We start from the raw sequence: 6,000 nt of genomic DNA on the forward strand, positions 1-6,000 counted from the left end.
TACGGATTTTGCTTTATAGACATTCATATAAAAGCTTTCCTATTGAGGAAGATAATTGGGTTGCTGAGGATATATCTCAAGGCTTCTGAAATGGAAATAGGGGTCTATGTGACTCATTTTAATTTATATGCATTTGAAATACGTGTAAATCGTGTAATTATCAAAATCATTTTGTCCGCATGTGATTTTCATGTACAGCAAGACCATATCTTTTAATTTGTATATATTTTTCGAAATTTAATTTGGAGGCTAAGATGTAGCATCGGCTGCATCTTAGCACTAAAAACCCTATAAAATATCGCTAATTTGTGCAAAGTGAATACAATTTTTGTCCGCATCCGATTTCAATGTCCACCATGAAAATCTACGTCGATATATATCTATTTCAAGGCGATTAATCAAGAACCGTGGATGTAGCATCCCACACTATTTTTTGGGATAAAATGAAGGTAGTATGATTTTTAGAAAAATGTTCGCACAAAATTTCCGTATTTGGATGCAGATTTCTATGAAGCTGTGTAGACTACATTCACGGCACATATATCAAATAACTCAGAATCGCGAGTTCTACAATCCTATATATAATTTTTTTGAAAAACCTGTTTGCGGAATGAAATTAGTAGAAAATTTCTAAAAACACTGTAAATCTGGCTTCAAAATGTCAGCATCATTTAATGGTAGAAGCAGTTCAAATTTTGAAAAGTAATACATTAGTGAGATGATCCTTATTTAGTTTGTTTCTACTTTTACTTTGACAGGAAAATCGAGAGAAGTGTGGTTTACTTACAAATCGAGAGAAAACAAAAAAAAGACATGTTGGCTTCAACCCATTTTTACTAATTTTTTAACATAAACATAGTCACAGCTTCCACGCAAATTATCTTTTAAGGCCAATATTTTTTGCTATGTCCAAAAACATCTCATTTAAGCCAAAACCATTTAATTTGTATAATATACAATCACAAGTCGCGTGTTCTAAAAGGGTAAACCTTGGCTTCAACTATGTTACATTTTCAAAAATATTGGTGATATAGAGTGTTTAGTACAGAAAATACGTGGGATCGGCCGAAAATATATATCTCGTTCATTGAGCGGATCGATCTTTTTCATTCCGTTCACCAAAAAGATCCGGGTCGTTTACTTCGTTCGTTGGCTCTTTTTCGTTCAACAATACATTTGACTTTATTATTTTCTTTTGAAGTCGTTCGTTCTCTGCTGCATATGACTCTGTCGTTCTTTTCACCGAATCGTTCTTTTGAAAATGTTCGTTCACGAATGACACATTGTGTGCTAATGGGGGTGGTTTTGTTTCTGAACGTAGTGGTGGTGGTTTTGACATGAAAGAACCAGATCAACGAATGATGCAAAAGAAAGATATGACCGAGATGTGCTACTGAACGAGGTGAGTTACTGAGCGAGAGTATTTCTCTGAATCATTGTTTGTTTTGTGTGGAAATTTGTGCTGTTTGCGCTAGAGTTTGACTGCAAAACCAATGCTGCTAATTTTGTAAGCAGCAATGACTCGTCCATCGGGGATCTAAATGAACGATATAAAAGAATGGGCTGGATACGGATCCGTTCGTTCTTTTCACGGAATCGTTCCTTTGAGCCGGTTCGTTCATGAACGACGCAACTCTAGTCCTAAGTAGAGTTGGGTAATCTAGTTCCTAGTTCCTTGTACTAGTTCCAAAACGTATGAGTAACATCATTAAATTTAACGTGTGATATTAAGTATACGCAGTTTGTTCATAGAAGAAATGTTGGCAATTGGAACTGCGAAGTGAACTAGATAGTTCCTATGGCACAGCTCTAGTTCAGCCATGTAAAACTTCTCTGCAAGCCGTTCGGACTCGGTCCAAATCATTGAGCTAATGCGAATGAGAGAAGTCCCTCTTGTCCCATCTGCGATGTTTGCGGAACAATTATTATTATTATCTACCATCTCAAGTCATCTACAGATCCTGTGTTATGTGAAAAATGAGAATTAGATAAAATGTATTATACAGATAAGGGATTGATTGAAGGGCAATACGTGCACCTGCACCAAAGTCTCTACTAGTAGCTGCACTTTGACCATACAATAGGCCCAGCACAACAACTCATAAAACATGTGATAAACCTTCTATTTTGCCATTAAATGAATATGTGATTTTACAACGGAATGTTACAGCGGTATTTATATGGCTTTTAAACAACAGAGGTGTGAGAAAATGAGTTTTATTTACATACATAACTATTTGCATGTTAAATGCGGAGGGTGTCATAGAATATGAAAACCTCTTGATAATTAAACATCTCAATAAAATTTGTCCTAGTCCTCCAGCGATTTTCCCAGGTGTAAGCCGTTTTCAACTAAAGTTAGTTAAGGACACCGTACATGACATTGTTTTATAAGGAGGCAATACAGTCAGTGCATTGTCCCAATTTGAACTTCTATATCTCAAAAATGGTAAAACTTAGGAAAAAGTAGTAAAGGCGAATCTTGTGGAGAATTTTTACCTAAAAGACCCCTAAAGATGTGAACTTTGATCGCGATTTATTTAAAAACCCAACCAGCGATTTTTTCTTGTTTTTGGATTTTTCTCATCTATGAACATTGTAGTTTCAGAAACCGCAAAAACTTCCCAAGTGTAAGCACCTTTCAATTAAAGTTAGTTAAGGCGTTCTTAACTAAAGTAAAGAATGCAGCCGGAACAACAATCATGAAAATTTTCGACTTATATTATTTTATCACGACTTAGTCTCAAACTGTACTCTTAGAAGGGTTTGGAGTCTATAAATCGTAGTCTGTATCTTCCGCTTTTAAATTTCTAAAGTTTCTAATTGGATTACACAGACTCTATCACTTCTGGTAAAAGATCAAATTTGGCGTCATTATGGCATTAAAGAATAGTTTATTCTTAGGTTATCGAGTTATTCTTCTTTTTAAAGGTAATTAGTTTATAGAAGTCATATGGATATATCGATATGTAATTAAAAAATGAGGCGTTATGTTCGGGTTGAACTATACCCCTATACCCTATAACTCCTGTATAACTCAATTCGTCATACTCGCGAATATAGTTAAGGATTGGATTCAAACGTGAATATATTTTAACCACTTTCTGCATGGAGGCTCTTTAACGAAAAGGAATCCTAAAATCTTCCAGCAAAATTTGAAGGAATATGTTCAATGCGATGGCGTGATTTCATTGCATCTTTTGCATTGGTTCAAACGATGTCGTAAATGATCCGATCTTTTCATTAGCTTTGAACCAATGCAAAGGAAATCGTGGAAGATCCGATCTTTTCTTCAGCATTTGAACGCGTTCCATCGATCCAATAGAGATGAATTTTGTGTTTTTATTTAAACAATTTTTTCTGAATATATAAGATTAATTATTTACAATAGGCTTGATGTTGTTGGAGACTCGAAATCACAACCAACGTTGTTAAAACTCTTTTCGTACTGATAATGCCATTGCAAAGGGTTGGTGAAAATTACATGCCGAAGCATTGGTGGAAATGACATGCCATAGCATTGGTGAAAATGACATATCAAAGCATTGGTGTAAATGACATGCTTTGGATCCAAAAATGAATAGCATCTTTTGGGGTCCACGCTAATATAAATTTCATCGATGAAGATGCTAAAAAGATGACATGCCAGCTCACTTGCACCCATGATTGAATGAAATACTGAAAATCTTGCTATAGCAGAAATAATGGCAATTCTCTGTACCTATAAATTTTTAATCATACCCAGCAATAATCCTCATTACAAACCTCCTTTCCCACCCATTATTTTAACAAGGGCATGTCGCGCGAAGTTTCTGGTTATTTTGTAACCACTGAAATATGTAGTCAGAATCTACTCAGTATCTACTTATTTAAGTGGTTACATACTACTTTGTTCAGTGGTTACAAAATAACCAGATATTTCGCGCGACATGCCCTTGTTAAAATAATGGGTGGGAAAGGAGGTTTGTAATGAGGATTTTTGCTGGGTATAGGTCCAAAATATTGAAAACGGGGCGCAACTTTTATATGGCGACTATACCAAACGTGGTTTCAATTTGAATTCTAAATATCCGAGGACTTATATATAATACTCTGTAAAAAGTTAAAATTGTATCCTAAATATTGTCAGCTTTCTCTACTGAATTTATTTATATACTTTGTGTCAATATTTCATATAAAATCAACAGCAAAACCTTAAAAACGCTTTACGTAACGCTACATACCATTTTAAATTTTCATGATTTTTGGTCAAGTTGGGCCCCCCCGAAATGAAATCCTGCGTACGTCCCTGGCTCGCAGGAACTAATGTTTCCATATCCAAGGTATTGGTTATTTTAGGGGCGCCAAATTCTCGTCTCGTTGAACCAGGGATCTTAGGCACTCGGACATTTACTCCGAGACCTCCCCCCAGCTCCGCTGAGCTGTCCACTACTGCTTATTTGATTCGCAGCTACCCAGTATATCTACTGGGCGTTCCACTATCCGCAACCTGTGGACGCGTCCGGTAGCACTCAGCTACGCTCCCCAAAGGCGGAGTAGCATAGAAAATATTTTTTGTTTATTTTTAATTTATAATAAAAGAAATATTCATTTCTCGGAAACCAATATATATCCGGTTAATCTGCCTTGGGTGGGTACTATAAATTGGTTTTGGCTCAAAAGTTTTTGGCACATCGAAGTAATGATCGTAGGCCCAACCATTGTATATCCCACAAATTGAGTGTGTCGAGGAGTTGAGTCCAACAACTTATTATTAAAAAAAAAACTATATGCAGTAGATTCAAGTTGATTAAATTTATTATTCAAATATTTCATATTAATAGGACCTTGGCATTTTTACTGTGCCTATTAACGGAATTATGGATTTCTCATGTGGCTATGTGTAAACGACACTAAGGGAAATTTTAAATTAATTAATTTAAAAAATATGAGAATATATAATTGTTTGCTTACCAGTTGACCACAGGCTACCAGGAAAAATTGCAAAATATATAGTACAAGTTTCATGTTGTTTATTTGTGTCTCAAAGTATTGACAACTGATTTATATGGCAGTTTACTTCTCATGAAGTAACATCTATGCATTAATTAAGCCACAAAGTTAAATACGAGTAAACATTAATTAATATGAAAAATTCTTTAGTATTTACATGTCACCGTTTTGTAACTGAAATATTCCACAACACGAAATGCTTATACATCTTGAAAACGCTAAGTGCATTAATATGATATAACACATTCCAAATTTTTTCCAAAGAAGTATCCAGTAAGTCATTGTTGTTATTTGAGTGAATTGAAATTATCCAAACAAAACACGCTTTAACAATGAAACTTATACCACTAGTAGGGTTTTGGGTTTTTCCGGTTTTTTTTCCGAGAATCACAATGTTTCCATGATTTTTACATCTTTTCACATTTACGTATGTATATGAAATACAATACCGGTTACATGTGTTAGAGACCCAATGCAAATTTTTCTGAGAATTTCGTTCCGAAAAATGGCTGAAACGTTTTCGTTCTATCGAGTAAAAACGAAAAATTATGAAAAAAGACTTGGATTGGATTTCGAATTTGCGCCTCAGCCACTATACTGTCAATTTCCATTACTCAAAGCAAGGGACATGCGTCGTCATAGTCCAAGTTTATGGTGCGGCTCCTATAACTTTTTCCCTCAAAAAAACTTTTGTTGATTAAAGTTATTTCCAAATCTTTTGTCATTTCCTGACACTGTAAAATCTAATCCAATTCTGATTATGTGGTATAATTTCTCATCATAGGTTCTTAACTTATAATAAAGTTTATGCAATCATGCAATATCAGTTGTGATAAATGTAAATAGATATTTCCCGGGAAATATGATTTTAATTCCTGGGAAAATCCCGTAGTCGAAAAACCGAAAATTCCCGGTGCGGGATTTCCCTACCCAAATGGTTGAATCTCCCATCCTAAGTACTTTTTATTTTGGACCTAAAACTCGACCACGGCCACTTTTTTAAATATG

General features: G+C 35.0%; 1 long non-coding RNA gene across 1 annotated transcript; it reads right to left on the reverse strand.

Annotated features, from left to right (window-relative positions):
* Positions 1 to 4,775: 4,775 nt before the first annotated feature.
* Positions 4,776 to 5,091, reverse strand: LOC141389946 (uncharacterized). The gene is made up of 2 exons (XR_012409234.1): positions 4,954 to 5,091; positions 4,776 to 4,892 (listed from the first exon to the last, which is right to left on the reverse strand). It is a non-coding gene; the product is annotated as an uncharacterized lncRNA (long non-coding RNA).
* Positions 5,092 to 6,000: the final 909 nt, after the last annotated feature.

This window comes from Musca autumnalis, unplaced genomic scaffold (genome assembly GCF_047663935.1).
Source record: "Musca autumnalis isolate F117 unplaced genomic scaffold, ASM4766393v1 scaffold_1, whole genome shotgun sequence".
Taxonomy (NCBI): domain Eukaryota; kingdom Metazoa; phylum Arthropoda; class Insecta; order Diptera; family Muscidae; genus Musca; species Musca autumnalis.